At 40.8% G+C, this 17,500-nt stretch overlaps 1 protein-coding gene across 1 annotated transcript in view; it reads right to left on the bottom strand.

The window, feature by feature from the left end:
- LOC309350858 (uncharacterized protein) overlaps positions 1–17,500 on the bottom strand; it is a 54,505-nt gene that overhangs the window by 35,540 nt on the left and 1,465 nt on the right. The window contains exon 2 of the mRNA XM_081878157.1: positions 506–596. The gene's annotated coding sequence lies outside the window, so the exon portion shown is untranslated. The remainder of the gene's footprint in view (positions 1–505; positions 597–17,500) is intronic.

Below are 17,500 nucleotides of genomic sequence, written 5' to 3'. Positions count from 1 at the left end.
AGAAAGAGGCTTCACCCTATTACATTCCTTGAAATCATATAAATCAGTATTGATATCTCTAACACTTCAAGCTAGAAGATACAAATGCACTTTTAACCACAGACATTTGATGGCCCTGTGTCAAGGAAGTTTACTGTTGTCGCAACACCTAATCATCATAAAAATTTCCTGTGAAATAATTATCCCTAAAACAATCAAGACAATGTATTTCAATAGAAGAGAGGATCGATTTCACAACAAACACTTGATTTATCTGTATTGATTAGAGAGGATCCAGTGTAATTTTAGTGAATTATGTCTGCCTTTCATTTCCCAGCAGAAATTTTTCTTGTGATGATCAAAAGACAGATCACAAACTACTACAAGATCTTTTGTGCGCTACCTACATAATATCAAGCTAATTACCTTTCAAAGAAACATTGATGTGCAAATGGACAAAGAATAATTTCTTCTTTATGCTTGGTACCTTGCTGCAAATTCATAGGACTGAGTTTACAGCACTTACCTAAGAGCCTGATGTCATCTTCTCAATTCATTAATACAGAAAATCAGGACTGCACTAAGAATCGGTGTTAAAGGAACAAATCCAAGATGATCTTAGGAGAGAAGAATTAGAAAGATTAAGAAAGTAATATGATTTTTCTTCTTAAAGAGGAGTAATTTCAAGAGAATAGTTAACTCTGTAATGCCTGAAACTTTTTAAATAGCAAAAAAATGAAGACTGACTGAATTAGACAGCTATAAAGACAATCCAGTGGTGCTGAATTTTTGATATCGTTGCTAGTACGTGATAACTGAGGGCTAATTGGAACTAAAAAGGCTAGTTATTTTGTCAGACCAAAGTGCATTAGTTCCAGTCAATGTCTTTCTTGTCTTGTGCATTTTTAATCTGCTACAACGGTGATAAAAAAGTCTAACTTTATCTAATAACATCAGGAGAGAACAGATCATCTGGTCATTTTATATTACTCAAAGCATCACTAATGTAAAAGGTGTCTAATTGCTCATATTTTCATGCAGTGACCAATTAGTATGTTTACTGATATTAAGTATGCACGGTTGGGTATAAATCCACAGGCATCATCTGAATTATCATGAATGCAGCCTTTCATAACCTTTACAGAGGAAAACGACTGAAAACAAAGATTAAATACAATTATTTACTCAATACACCTTATTGTACTTCCAGGGGAAAGTAAGCCCCTTTTTCATATTCTTAGGGAATATGCATTTTCCCACACATTTAAATAATCTTCTTGCTGAATCAAGGAAATCACAATGGTTGTTAAAACCTTGTATGATAAAGGAGCTATGCCTTGGCATTTTATTATTTTGCCTCACATATTCCGATTAATGCATTTGCATTCAAGATGGATTTATTAACTGTGATCTGCCATATATATATATATATATATATATATATATATATATATATATATATATATATTCTGTATTCATCTCTCATTTATTTTTGGTGCCTCTGTAAGAATAGGATCCATTTTGTTTATGGGGTTAAGTACTAATATTAACTAATATTAATTAAGATCTCTTAACTAGGGCTAAGAACTAATATTGTAATAAAAAGAGACAGTCAGTCCCCAGAGTGGCTGGGGAAATCCAGCTAGATGGGCAGGGTATAAATAATAAATTTATTATTATTATTATTATTATTATTATTATTATTATTATTATTAAACAGATCGTGATGGGGGAAACAGAAGCTTCCAATTATCCTTTAAAAACCAAGCACATAATTTGGCCAAAGCGGCTGGGTTAAACCACAGAGCCTAGGACTTGCCGATCAGAAGGTCAGCGGTTCGAATCCCCACAATGGGGTGAGCTCCCGTTGCTCGGTCCCTGCTCCTGCCCACATAGCAGTTTGAAAGCACGTCAAAGTGCAAGTAGATAAATAGGTACCACTACAGCGGGAAGGTAAACGGCGTTTCCGTGCACTGCTCTGGTTCACCAGAAGCGGCTTAGTCATGCTGGCCACATGACCCGGAAGCTGTACGCCGGCTCCCTCGGCCAATAAAGCGAAATGAGCGCCGCAACCCCAGAGTCGGCCATGACTGGACCTAATGGTCAGGGGTCCCTTTATCTTTTTAAACACATTTAACAAAGCAATCCAAACTCCCACTCCAACCAACCACTCCCACTCCAACCAACCACCCAACTCCAACCAACCACTCCCACTCCAACCAACCACCCAACTCCCAACGAACTCCTCCTTCACCCCTCCCAGAGCTGGTTTTATAGTCCCTCTGACTCCACCCCCCTGGGTCCTGATTGGGTAACCTGTTTAACTATTTCTCCTCCAGCACTCTCATATGTTAATGGCACAGCCCCAACTAAGCCAGGATGGAGAACTTAGCCCCAGAGTATCTCCAGCTTAGGTGGAATAAAGGACTTCATCCAGCGTAGCCCTGGCCAGGCTGGGCCACCATGAGGTAAGATGCAGCAACAACCTCAGGCGGCAGACTCCATGGGGCACCAGATCCTGATATATATCATTATTCCTCCCCCCTTGTTCCTGTTGCAGATCATCCCTCGCCCCTTCTTCCCTGGTGGGGAGGATGCACCATTTAGTGGTAAATCTCAGGCAACCAAAATGTCTTGGGCAGGCCCTGGTTCAGCCAGAGACACTGCCTACTCCAAACTCCACTTGTCCCAACTGCCCTTGAGTTTGGGTTGCTTCCCAAATCCCATTCACTTCAAGGAGACAAGTTTAAGCATGTGCTTAACTCTCCTAGTCAGGTCGGTGGGACTCAAAATTGGCTGGATCATTTCCTAAACGGTTCCCTCCCTCCATGTGTGTATTATCAGATTATTTTTTTTCATTGCTAACTAAAAAGATGCAAAGGCAGCCTTGGGCAGCTGGTGGGGAAACATTGTTCTTTTGGTCCAAAGAAAGAAGAAAACTGAATCTGAGCTTAAGAGGGAAGATTGTTTCCCTTTGTGTATCTTACTGGATAGCTTAGTTGGTTAGAACATGGTGCTGGTAACGCCAAGGTTGCAGGTTTGATCCTGTAAATTCCTGCAATGCAGGCAGTTGGACTAGATGCTCGTCAGGGTCCCTTCCAACTCTACAATTCTATCATTCCACCTTTCTCCAGAGACTGAAAATACGACCCATTGTCTGTACACAATAATATAGCTGTATTCATACATGACAGCCCCCTGTATGCATAAGAAGCTGCTACAGGATTCAAACTATGGATCTAAACCAGGCATGGCCAAACTTGGCCCTCCAGATGTTTTGGGACTACAACTCCCATCATCCCTAGCTAACAGGACCAGTGGTCAGGGATGATGGGAACTGTAGTTCCAAAACATCTGGAGGGCCAGGTTTGGCCATGCTTGAGTCACAGAACTGGTTGCACAGCTAGATCCCACTAGATTCTAAAACTGCAAAAAGAGACTAAAAAAAAATGTTGCTTTGCTCATGGTAGTTCCCCTTCCTGCTGTGTTGGGAGGAGGTGTCTTCAGTTCAGTAGTTACCAGCTCCTAATTCCAGTTTTTGGAAAAGAGCTCCAACCATTAAGGACTCAGGGTCCAAATATTTTCCCAGCTAAAGCTGACTGCCACACACACACACACACACACACACACACTTAAATGATATTTTGTTTCAGAAACTTATTTTATACATAAGTATGTGATTTAAACTATTATATTATGAAAGGCTGTCTTATAAACATAATAATAGTAATAATAATAATTTAATATTTATACCCCGCCCATCTGGCTGAGTTTCCCCAGCCACTCTGGGCGGCTCCCAATCAGTATTAAAAACAATACAGCATTACATATTAAAAACATCCCTGAACAGGGCTGCCTTAAGATGTCTTCTGAACGTCAGGTAATTCTTTATCTCTTTGACATCTGACGGGAGGGAGTTCCACAGGGCGGGCACCACTACCGAGAAGGCCCTCTGTCTGGTTCCCTGTAGCCTCACTTCTCGCAATGAGGGAACCGCCAGAAGGCCCTTGGCGCTGGATCTCAGTGTCCGGGCTGAACGATGGGGGTGGAGACGCTCCTTCAGGTATACAGGACCGAGGCCGTTTAGGGCTTTAAAGGTCAGCACCAACACTTTGAATCGTGCTCGGAAACATACTGGGAGCCAATGCAGATCTCTCAGAACCGGTGTTATGTGGTCCCGGCGGCCACTCCCAGTCACCAGTCTGTGCTTTTTTTTCTAAAAAAAAAAAAAAAAAGTTCATGGGGTACTCTCATTTTGACTCAAGAAAATCACCATTTTATTGCTCAAATTGGGAAAAATAAATACAGAAAATGGACATTCACAAAATGTTTAGGGGTCTGCGTACCCCAAGAAAAAAAGCACTGATCCTAGTCACTTGTGAGTCCCACTGACAGTAGTGGATTTAGCAGTGTATTATCGGTGGTAAGACTGCACCCCAAAAACAGTACATTTAAAAGAAAACACAGTTGAGACCCTTATAATGTGTTCTGCCCCATTGCCTTTCATATTGGCTGCTTACCTGGCCACCTTGGGAGCAATGCCGGGGCTAAGCTGTGAAGACTGGAAACAAAATCAAGATCCTGGGTGGCTTTAATGACAAAATAATATTGTCTAGGAAAGGGCTATTATTATGGTAGCTAGAACAAACCTCATACACACGACCTCTTCAAAACAGATCTGTGTACCTTTTTTCCTTTTCTTAAGTTGCCTCTTTCTAAACTAAAATAAAAAGCAGCCACAGATTACTGCTACTTTCTCAAGTTCACTTAAAAGTACAATATATAAGCTTTGTTTTATATAATTAGATTAAAACTGAATTATTACAAGATTTGCATTTTTGTTGCCAAGACTGAAACCTTTTTCTGAAATAGTCAAAGAAGAAAACCAAGCTTTTATCTAGAAAGGGAGTTCTTGAATTTTAATAAACCAATAACAATGTTAGTGTTGGACAGGTAATAATTGTCTCCATATAAACTGAAAAATATTGTTTGGGGTGATTAATATACAAAGCTGCATTATGCATTTGGGAGTGTTGATGCATAATTTTTAGTTCTAATGTTATTATGTAATTGAGAGAACATGTTCATTTGCTCTAATAACTACTAAGATGCACTTAATAAAATGAAATGTAATAATACTTGTAATTTAATCTATTCATGGAAGTAATTTTAAAAGTCTACTATTCTCCTTAATGCAGATAACATTCATAATTTATAAAGTGTTGTGATGCCGAATTGACAATGCCATTGTTTTTTCCACTCTGAGATGATTCTGCAGCCTTCATTATCTGCATACCAACCTCAGGATTATCAAGGGCAAACAAAAGATAATTAACACCAGAAATAGGCAAATGCAGAAGCTACTGACTGAGGTTTTTCATTTAATGCAATACCTCAGAAAACCTGGGAAATGGAGTAACTGTTAAAAACCATTTTCCCCAATGCAGAAAAACACTTTTTATGCATATTTAAGTTTGTAGACTTAAAATGATATTTTGGTTCTAAAGATTATTTCTCAAAAGACTAATTGCTATAATCTCTACTTACCACCCGCATTATGCGAGTAGAAAAAAGAAAGTATTATTCAAAATAGTGAATTTCAATGCTTTACCCTGGACTATTGTCTACAGTAGCAGAATCATAGTAAGGGCACCTGTGCTATATATATATTTACACATTTGCACCCTGACTTTTGAAATTATATTTGTTTTTGGGTGCCTCATTTTCCATGAGGACAAACAGGCTGAACAGAAGAACCTGAAAAGAGTGGTGAGTTCTTGAGTTAACACTTATATGAATGCATGTGGGGTTTTTTTCTCATCTATTGGCACTAGGCAATAAAATAAAATAAACGTAAACATGGAAATTCTAAATCTTATTAATTTATTTGGGGAGGAAGTATAAATAAAAACTTGACACAACTTAGTTCCTCAGTTATGGGCTATGACCTAGAAAGCCTCATGCAGTAATTGGGAAGAGGATAAAGATTTGGAAGCACTTTGTGCTTTACACCATCCTCAACTGCAACTTGACTAATACAGGTAGTATTACCTGTATTTCACATGGGGGTTCCATTCCCGGCCCTCTGAAGAGCCTCGTCCCATGTCGTCCCACCCTCTTCCAGGTCCCAAAAGGACTTACACGTCACAATTGCGTGTCAACTGTACTCGCTTGCATGAGTAATTCCTTATTGTAGTACCTTGTTTACACCTGGATTGCATTATATCGCTTGAGCTGCTCTGGATAGAGAATTGCAAGTTGTCTTGGATGGCATTTCACTCCCCATAAAATACAAGGTTCACCTCTTTGGAGTACTTCTGGATTTGGCACAAACTAGTTAGGGACGCGGGTGGCGCTGTGGGTTAAACCACAGAGCCTAGGAATTGCCAATAAGAAGGTGGGCGGTTCGAATACCCGTGACAGGGTCAGCTCCCGTTGCTCGGCCCTGCTCCTGCCAACCTAGCAGTTCAAAAGCACGTCAAAGTGCAAGTAGATAAATAGGTACCGCTCCGGCGGGAAGGTAAACGGCATTTCCGTGTGCTGCTCTGGTTCGCCAGAAGCGGCTTAGTCATGCTGGCCACATGACCCGGAAGCTGTACGCCAGCTCCCTCGGCCAGTAAAGCAAGATGAGCGCCGCAACCCCAGAGTCGGCCACGACTGGACCTAATGGTCAGGGGTCCCTTTACCTTTTTAATGAGCAGCTGGGGCCACAAGAACATTCATCAGCTTAATCTGATATGCCAGTTTGTTTCTTTATAAAGTTTGTGGACCTCTTTTCACCACTGCTGTGGACCCAAAGCAGTTTCTAACACAAGATAAACACCACGGCGCTTAAAACAAAACGGCAGCTAAGACACAAATTAGCAGCAGCAGAATAATAATAATAATACAAAGAATCCGCATTACACAGCAGGCTCAGCCAAACCCTCCGAAAGCCTGGAAAAACAGATGTGTTTTAATTAAGCAACAGAGGCTCACCAGTGATGTCGCCATCTGTGCCTCACCTAGATAGAGCGGACCTTGCCAGTTGCCAGTCTACTACTAGTGAGACCCAGACTAGACTAGTGCAACCTGTTGTGTGTGGGGCTGCCTTTCATTCAGAAATTGTTTATAGCTTCAGCTGGTATAAAAGGCAGACTTCTGTTAAGCATCAGAAGATATTGCACCAGGCTAGTATCAGTTGTTTCTGGATCCAATTTAAAGTGCTGATTATGAAAGCTTGGGACCAGGTTAATTAAAGCACCATCTACACCTGTACAAACCTGAATATTAAGGTATGTATTTGAAGCCCTGTTGAGATGCCTGCCAGCACACGAAACCGGGCTGGAGAAAATAAAGCCCATAGCGGCCCAACCATCATGAAATACAATCTCTAGAGATATTAAGATGGCCCCAGTCTTGGATACTCTGAAACAGGCCTTTTTACATTGACTTACAGCCACTCTGGCTGGGGATCTGATAGTGTGATCTGGATCTGGTGGCTGTACTTTTTAATGTTGGACAGCACTTGGTTGTTAATTTTAATAATATGGGGATACATTGAAATGACTGAGATGGTATTAAATCATATTTATTGTACTTTATTGTCATACTATGATATTAGAGCCTTTGGAAGAATTTTATTATTGAAGGGTGGTATAGCAATTGATTGAATAAATGTATGTTTTGAAATTGATTGAAGTGAATGAAGACAAAATATAACAATTATTTGCATAAAATATATATTTGGGCCAGTGAAACATCACAGACAAATCAAAACCAGTTAATTGACCATATATAACATGGATTTAAAGGGAATAGAAGCAGAACTCTTAATAGACAAAACAGTTACTGCTTACAGAAGTGATATTAACATTGCTAAGTCAAATATTAAACCACAGCTTCTCAGACTCAGTTTCCGGATTGTAACATGAATAGTAGTGGCTCCTTGCCGAACTTGTTTTGAATTAGCGAGGTTAGGTAATACTGTATAAAACAGTAATATTGTATATAGAACCCGCAATTCACAAGACCATGTATATGAAGTTATAATGGTTATGAAACAGCAAATATCTGCAAATACTTCCTGCTTCTCTGTGAATAATGGGAACTCTATGTATTTGCTCTTCTCCAAATCCCACCTATCATGGGATAGAGTTGCCAACTGGCCAAGAAAAAAATCAAAGCTGGCCTATTCCTGAGCCTTTAGAAGCAGCTCAAGGTGCAGAAATCAGCAGGGACAAATAAACATTATCACTTCCTTCTACTAGAGCCTCAACAACTGACTTGGTTAGAGCGTGGTACTGATAATGCCAAGGTTGCAGGTTCAATCCCTGTATGGGGCAGCTGCATATTCCTGCATTGCAGGGGGTAGGACTGGATGATCCACAGGGTCCCTTCCAACTCTACAATTATATTATTCTATATGGCACTGAAGAGGGCTTGGTTAAAAAGCATTCAACCCTAATCCAAACATAGAAAGACGCAAACTTGAAGCTGTCACAGGGTTCCAAACTTCTGCTCAGAAATCACACTTTTAAACTCACTTGGCCCGTCCTTCTCACTAAAAACTCACTTCAAAATAAAGTTGATCTGTAGGTAACTTTCAGTAACTAGGACTCCCAAGGACTCTCTCTTCCTCCCTAGGACTTCCTCCCACGAAGAACCCCAGATCTGCCCTGTGAGTACTCAATGAAAGTGACATGTTCTGCCCAACTTAAAACCAGTGTTCGTGTGCGGACAAAGCTCATAGATATATTAACTATGGCTAGCTGACGAGGGTGGCGCTGTGGTCTAAACCACTGAGCCTCTTGGACTTGCCGATCGGAAGGTCGGTGGTTCGAATCCCCACGAAGGGGTGAGCTCCCGTTGCTCTGTCCCAGCTCCTGCCAACCTAGCAGTTCAAAATCACACCAGTGCAAGTAGATAAATAGGTACCTCTGCGGCAGGAAGGTAAATGGCTTTTCCGTGCGCTTTGGTTTCCGTCACGGTGTCCCGTTGCTCCAGAAACAGTTTAGTCATGCTGGTCACATGACTCGGAAAGCTGTATGTGGACAAACGCCAGCTCCCTCGGCCTGCAGTGAGATGAGTGCCGCAACCCCATAGTCACCTTTGACTGGACTTAACCGTCCGGGGGTCCTTTACCTTTTTACCTTTAGTAAGAAACATAATCAGCTCTAGTTAACATACTTCCAAAACATCTCACTTAGCCACACCATGTTATTATGATGAATGTTGGATTCCTGTGTACCGGGACTGGATTAAATAAAGGGCTCATATCCAGGTTGCTGCCAACCTGCCACAATAAACGAGCCTTTCCACACTTTGCCATCATCCTGAATTTATTAAAAAGCTATTAAAATTACAAACTACCCAACGCAGTGCAATCCGGTGTTACGTAATTAAAACATATTGTTGCAGAATTGCTCCAGATGGCTTTGCTGGTTTTAAAGGCTCAAAGTTTATAGCTGCATTGCACTTTAGCGAATATAATGAGTATCACCATGTCCCAGGGCCTCTCAACAATTCTGATAAATTTATTTATTTACAGGGTTTTTCCCCCCCATACTGCTTTCTTCTCAGTGAGATGAAATGCGATACAAAACGAAAAACAATGTTAACGAATTGCAGGTAGCAGGGGAATTAAAGAAGCACCAAATGCCCTTTTGTGGTAAATCGGAAACTGCCAAATAAAAATAAAAAACATTTACATGTTTACGTTTAAAAGGTGCAACTGTGAGGAAGTTACAGTACAATAAGCAAAAATATCCTACTTCAAACATCTCCTAAGCTGTCAGGTTCTGGAGCTGAGCATTACAGAATATCTATCCCTACCTATAATAAAGATCAAATGTATGATCCCTCGGTGCTGTACATACTTCAGTGGCAGATCCCTCCCTAACATCCCAGTCTCCCCTTCTTGGGCAAGGTTCTTAGGCAAGTAGTCGTGGACCAGATCCAGGCGCTCTTAGAGGAAACTGATTTCAGCTGGGGTTTAGGCACAGAAACTGCCCCAGATGCCCTGTATGGTGATCTCTTGCTGAGGGAGAGGCAGGGAAAATGTGTCCCTGTAAATTCTCCTCCCCCTCTCAGCAGACTTCAGAACCATGAACCATGGTATCCTTCTGCAGTGGCTGTCCAAGTTAGCAGTGGGTGGCACTGCTCTGTGGTGGTTCTAGTCATATAGGTATCTGTCCAAATAAAACAAATATCATATGACAAATATGCAAATGTGTGATAGAGAAACCAATTTTGCTTCTATATACTTAATATTATACGTTTTTAAAAGCTATTAAAAGATATATTCTAATTTTCACTGGCATTATGAGTTTATCTTTCCACATTTTCACAAGAGCAATTTTGCAGGGTTTTTTGCACATCTTTTAAAGTGTCTGCAGTATGCATGGTTTCATTTTGAAAGCTCACTGTAGACTAGGATTTGCAGAGATTTGTATTAAATAAAAGGGAATACTTAATACTGAGCTATCACAGTGAGCCAAAATAACCTGTGCTCTTCATATCTGAATATTTTAAATCAGCTCTTACCTTCACAATATATCTCCGATTACATTATTGCTATGGACTCAGATTCTCCATTCATTTGTTTTATCAAGAGCTTTTTCCCTCTTTTAATACGTATCTTTAAAAGAGAATGGGCCTTAAAAGACCTATCTCATAACCAGGGATTGCTCTTACAGGGATCTCCATAGATATGACATAGATGTGTCTACAAGAACACATGTTTGTATTGACAAATGTGTGTATTAGAGAAAACCATCCAAGAGTTTGGAGTTCTTCCTTTCTTGCTGGTTCCTACAAATCTACACTCCTGTCCTCAGTTATATCACCCTAATTTATTTATTTTTTATGCTGCTGCTAGCATTCTCTAGGCAGATTCTACTCCCACCCAACAAAATGAGAACAATGTGGAGGTAGATCTGTGCAGTATTTTCAAATTTGCAGCTGTCCCCTTCTTTACTCCCTTCTCTCAGACAAGGGATGTCGGTTGGTTTTGTATCTGATATGTATGAATTTATTCTAGCATCTTTCTTACACCAGAACTGCTCTTTTCAAAAGGCTAGAATCGGTGATGAACTTTTCCGTGTGAGCCACTGACCATTCTGATCAGAGAAGTTGGCCTGAGATCAGCCACTGGAAAAATGGAAAACAAGCTCGTGGGAAGAGCCTTCAGGATCAGGCCAATAATCCATCTAGTCCAGCATACTGTTTTCACAGTGGCTAATCTGTTGCCTGCAAGAAACCCACAAACAGGATTCAAACATTTCCCTCTTTTTGTGGCTGCCAGCAACTGGTATTCAGAAGCAATACTGCCCGCAAACGTAAAGTTATTTTATCACGTCATATGCAAGGTATCTTAAGAGCAGACTGAGATTTCAGCTACCCATTGTATCAAAAAGTTACATTGCACCCAACATTAATCATGGCCAGAGTAGACCCACTGAGATTAATGGGCATGACAAACTTCAGGTCTACTTTGAGTAGAATTTAGCTAGATTCAATGCTATATCCAAAAGTTGTTGGGTTTTTTTAATCCATCATCCTATCCTCTTCTAGTTTGTTCAAAAGAAAGAGCTTCATTCCATAGAGAATACAAGAGACCAGGACTTAACCTTAATTAAGTCCCCCTTAAGCTGCAATCCGATATCTACTTAACCTGGGAATGAGCCGCAGTGAAATCAATGGGACTTACTTCCATATATAGCATTGCACTATTAAAGTTGTGCTATGCCTGGGCAGTGAATTACAAGAAGTCCTGTGCTGTGGCTGCTTTGGTGATTTCTGCTGCAACGCATGAAAATACTTTGAGGCAAAGGAGCAGATGTCCCATATGGATTCTTCATAAAGAATGCGGAAGCATTCTGTTGTTAAATTAAAAGCTTACAGTATTAGAAGGAAGGGATATTTTACTTTGATCATTCTGAGTGCTGCTGTGTACCCCTGGAGATTCCATGGCCCAGTCACTGCTGGGGCTTACCTCTGGCATACTATATCCTAGTTTTTAACAACAGCACATGCAACTCCCTGATCTACGTCATAAATTGTACACTCCAACTAAGACACCCAACCAGATTTCTGGGTGTGCAGTTAATAGTAAGTTCTGATTCTTAAAGTTGTATGCATGTGATTTCTCTCATGTAGCAATGAACCCAGTTCTAAGAATTTCCTCAGTAGTTTCTCACTGCAAATTACAGGGTTTTTTTCCTGAACTATTCTAAATACTTGTCAGGACAGAAAGACAGGCAAACATTCCAGTACACCCTTTGGTGAACTACTGAAAATTGCCCTGCAGTTGCCTAGATCATTTCAGACAATCAGATGTTTGGATAAAAGTTATTTACACACTGGGCAGAGATAGTGAAAAATTAAAATGTCATGCAAAATCCCAGGGCTCCTTGGACAGATGTCCTCATGGCTTGCAAAGCTTTAGCAGGTTCTTCTTACTCTCCTCACCACAGAAGCTTCTGCAGGGGGAACCCGGTGGAACAGTGAAAGTTAATGGATACAGATATTGCTGGATATAAAATCTACAAAAATGGCACAGTAGGCTGTAGTTCTCTGTGATGTTGCTTTACAAGTTAAAGAACATGTATCGTTGAATCAATTAATAATTGAGACTTGGAACAGCCTTATGTACAGAATCAGAGCAGAGGGGAAATACACAACAAAAGCTGAAACTTTTTTCATTGAATGTCACCTAGATCCAATACGGAGATGCCAAAAGAAATAATACATCAGTAAAAATTAGTAAACATAATAATACCGGTTGGTTTTAGCTACCCTGAATTTTAATGTCATAGTAAGTGGGGTCAGGTACTTTTCCATCCCCCATGTGAGGCTTAAACAACAACAACCAACCTTCCAATTGACACTAACAATCAGGGAACTGTCTACCCAAGGTCCAGGGGCTGGCATAAATTTTGGGCTTTCTCAGGACATGTCTAGAGACAATCTCCAGTCCAATATGTGTGAAGCACTGCCAGGAGAAAGAGATCTGTAGCATCCAATGATCCTAGAAGCTTGGGGATGCTCTCTTAGGAGTCTTGCTCCTATACTATTGATTGATTTATTCATAATTTAGTGTGTGTAGTTGTTGTTGTTTTTAAAAAAATGTAAATACTTTTGGAACAATATGCTGCAAGGTAGGTCAGAAATACTACAAACAAAAGGGGGAAATTCTCAAAAGTGAAAGGATTAGTTAAACAAAAGCTGAACTCTTAGGACAAATCTCTCCAGAAGATCTGAAGGTTATTTAATCCTGGTATTGAAAGAGGCTCAAGGAACAATGGACCCCAAAGGCTGCCATCATGGTTAAACAGCTATGTCATGGCAGCTATAAAAGCAGGAAGATTTTCTTTAAAAACAACAACACAGAACTCTCTTCCAAATAATAACATTGTTAATAATGATTATAATTCATATGAGCATTTCAAGTATTCAGAGCACTTCACATAAATTATTTTAGCAATTAAGCTGAAAAGGGAGGACATGAATGAAGAAAACAATGGGCTGAACCCAACAAAGTCACTGTGTGATCTGAGAAGCATTATTAAGGCTAGAATTGTAAAAATAGAACATGACTATTCTTGCTTAGGGAGAGAAAATGTCACCCACAGAAGGAAGTTCCACATTGCTATTATAAGGTTCTAAGTTGATATTAATAATCATGTAGACGGGGGTGGGGGGGGATCTGAGAGGCACAACGGTCAGGATTCAAAGCCCACACCTCTACTCCCCTGCCACATAGTAAACTGAGGAAATGTTCAAGAACAGTTTGTGATATGACATGTTCAAAGAAAGAGGTAAATGTAAAGGACCCCTGGACTGTTAAGTCCAGTCAAAGGCGACTAGGGGTTGTGGCGCTCATCACACTTTAGGCCGAGGGAGCCGGGATTTGTCCACAGACAGCTTTCCAGGTCATGTGGCCAGCATGACTAAACTGCTTCTGGTGCAACGGGACACTGTGACGAGTGCCAGAGCACACAGAAATGCCATTTACCTTCCTGCCACCTATTTATCTATTTGCACTGGTGTGCTTTCGAACTGCTAGGTTGGCAGGAGCTGGGACAGAGCAACAGGAGCTCCCCCGTCACATGGATTAGAACCGTCGACCTTCTGATCAGCAAGCCCAAGAAGCTCAGTGGTTTATACCACAGCGCTTAGAACAATTCTACCAAGCATGCTCAAAATCTTGGGCACACCTAAAGAAGCAGTATCCAATCTCCAAACTGAGAAAATGATGAAATCCAACCTATGTAAGTAGAATATTATGCACAACGGAGGTTTTTAAGAAGTCCATTATCATATAATTTGATGTAATCAAAATAGCTACTATCCAAGAAGGAGATAAAAGTTATTCTGGCCCAGTTTGAACATAATATTAAACCATAGTTTAGAGCTACATGAAGGAGCCTAGTTAAGGAGGTTCCATGTCACCTAAGGAATTAAAGCTGGCAAGAAACACTGATACTGTAGAACAAAAAGATTGCAGCATTCACCATGTAATTAGAGAAAGGGTTTCATTAAATTGCTTCCCCCAACTTTGTTTCTTTTGAATCGTTTTGTTGATTCATCAGCATTTTCTCTTATCATGGCTTATTTCATGAAACCAGGAGTTTAAGCTATGGTTTGCTATGGTTTGAAATGTAGCAACAAACTAGTCAGTTTGAACCAGAAAGTGGATGCTTCCCATTTTTATACTGAAACAAGACAAGTTCAGAAAAGATCCTGACTTGTTTTATCTGGCCACTATGCTTTCAGGCACTAGAAAAGTCAAAGTAAGTGGCAGGAGGAAAAGGGGGTTTGAAGTTAGCCAAGTTTCATGACTTGTTCCCTTTCAATAAACTGTTATTTAAACTAAATGTGGCTCCTGGATTGTGTTTAAACTAGAAAACAGATGCTTCGACTGTCTCGTGGCTGTGCTGGAGAAGAATAGGAGAGGACCAGCATGCAAGTCTGAGACTAGTCCACGTTTATTTGCCTAGCACTAAACTGTGGTTTAGCTTTACATCCAAACAGGAAACTGCGTTCAGGCAGTGAAAAGAGAAAAGCTAATGTCAAGAATAAGACAGGGGTCTAAAGAGAGCTGTATACGTAACATATGCTTATCAACATAAGAGAAATACATGTCTTTCTGTTTATTAAGTCCCAGTGAGAGCTTATTTATCTGAAAACAAACACATCAAATAAATATGGCCACAATTATGTAAAGTTATGGTTTCCCGTTGCATAAGAGAGTATCTCAGAGCTAGAAAGGGAAAACAAAAATGTTCAAGTTTCTGGAGCATCTTCACTCTGAAAAAGGCTACAAACACTGGGGCATTTTAGTTCAGAAAAATGACAGGTATAGAAGAACATGAGGGAGGTTTATAAATTATGACCAGTGAATATAAAAACACAGTGAATAGAAAGGGGGAGAGGCAATTCTTAAATTATATATGCTAGCCTTTCCCCACAGGACACCTATCCTTCTCCTCCTACCTATGGATTAGTTATAAGCATTATTACCTGTCTGGTCATATCTTACATTTTCTTTATTTATCAGTTTGCCTCTATGCAACATCTGAAGAAGTTTACTAAAATAATTTAAATAACTTTACAACAATGAATCAAAAAGATAACACGTTTTACAATAAAGCAGTAATAAAACAACCAGATAAACATTCCAATTAAAAGAAGTGTAGCCATTAAAAACACCATGGAGCAACCCTCCAGGGGGAGGAGGGGGCTTTTTTAAAAAATCCACACATTTTAAACTAGTACCAGAATTATTAGTGAATGACCTGACACACCTGAAAAGGGAAAGTGTCTAATGTAGGTGCCAGGACTGGGAATGTCTTGACTCTGTGACACTGCCATCCTCACCTCTGCAAAAGGTAGCATGTGGAATAGGACTGTCTCACACCCAGGAAACCAATCATGAGGAGCTATTATGCAAGGAGACATAGCCAAAGGTACACATAGCCTAGTTCCTAGCAGTCCTGCAATGTTTAAATACCTGATAGAAGTGCAGTGAATGACCCAGAAGCAGCTGAAGAAGCTACAGAAGCAACCAGTAGCATCGCCCAAATGATCTAAAACAGGGGTAGTCAACCTTTTTATACCTACCGCCCACTAATGCATCTTTCTTGATAGTAAAATTTCCTTACCGTCCACCAGTGCTCAATGGAAGGAGGATTCAGCTTGTGCCATAGAATCCCCTACCGCCTACCTAGAATCCTGAAATGCCCACTACTGGGCAGTAGGGACCAGGTTGGCAACCCCTGATCTAAACAATATCACCAGCCCTTGAATGTACCCAAGAACCAATATAGCCTGGAACAGGGCCGGCCCTACAATGGGGCAGAGTGAGACAGCTGCCTCAGGCGGCAGGTGCTGAGGTGCAGTGAGGGAACAGAGCTATGAGTGCCATGTGGCCTGCCCGACACCCCCTACCCTCAAATGCGTGGAAGATACTGCCCTTTCACTAGTACTGCAGTTAAGACTCAACTACTTGGCCAATTGGCTTTTGCATCTGCCTTGGGGAGAGGTACATTTGCCTCAGGCAGCAAAACAACATGGGCAGGCCCTGGACTGGAATGAGTGTAGAAAAGACGCTGAAACAGAAACAGTAAGCATTCACGATCAAAATGAAAAATACAACACCAAATCAGAATATTGGTCTAACTGAGGGGTGGGGGATATTACCCTCCAGCTCTTTCTATCTGGCCCAATCCACAACCCTGCTTTTCACTACTTTCAATTACTTTTACCTGGCTAGAATGTGTGCTTGAATTTCGTCAATGCCTCTTGCTTGTCTGCATGAAGGATGGAAAAGGGGTGTGCATGCATGTACCACCTCTGATTTCTGCAAGGCTAGAAAGTTGCCTACTGCACAGAAGTAGCAGTCACATCCATTGCTCTGCCCATCAATAAGTGGCTATAGAATGAGCAGCATGCAACAAAGAATCATGCTGTTACCACTTTGGGAACTGGAAGCTTGGCTTCCAAAGTCTTAATTACAGCCAGATTTCCCTGCCTCCCCTGACAACAAATTTCTGCTCAGCTTGTGCACTGGAGACTTGGTGGGGCTACTTCCCACCTGTCTAGTGAATGAAAGCTGAGTGACCTGGAGGTGTGTGGCTGGGAGTAAGACAGAAACGTGCCACAAGGGCTACTCCCCACTTCTCCACTGACACAGGAAGAATTCGTGCCACATGGTCTCCACATTTCAAATGTTGCTAGGGTAGTGTTGCAGTTATGAAAGCAGCAGCTAAGCTGCACAGGCAATGCACTAGCCCTATTAGTATTGTAATTCATGGTAAACCAATCAAGTTCTGCAGTTCACTTATTGATCTCATTTGGATATGCTTGGCAGGATGCATCTTCTGCTATCTCCACTTTCTATAAACTTTTTTTTCAGAGCCTTCCTCCTACAGTTTAGAACCTTCTGTTCTTTTTTTCCCTCTGCGGTTATACCAAAGTGCTTTCTATCTGCTGCTGCAGCAAATAGTGCTTTTCCTTAATGATAAAGGCATAATTATAA

Source organism: Podarcis erhardii (genome assembly GCF_964252035.2).
Source record: "Podarcis erhardii genome assembly, chromosome: 10".
NCBI classification, from domain to species: domain Eukaryota; kingdom Metazoa; phylum Chordata; class Lepidosauria; order Squamata; family Lacertidae; genus Podarcis; species Podarcis erhardii.
The sequence above is the reverse complement of the archived record's forward strand: the minus strand, read 5'-3'. Positions and strand labels throughout refer to the sequence as shown.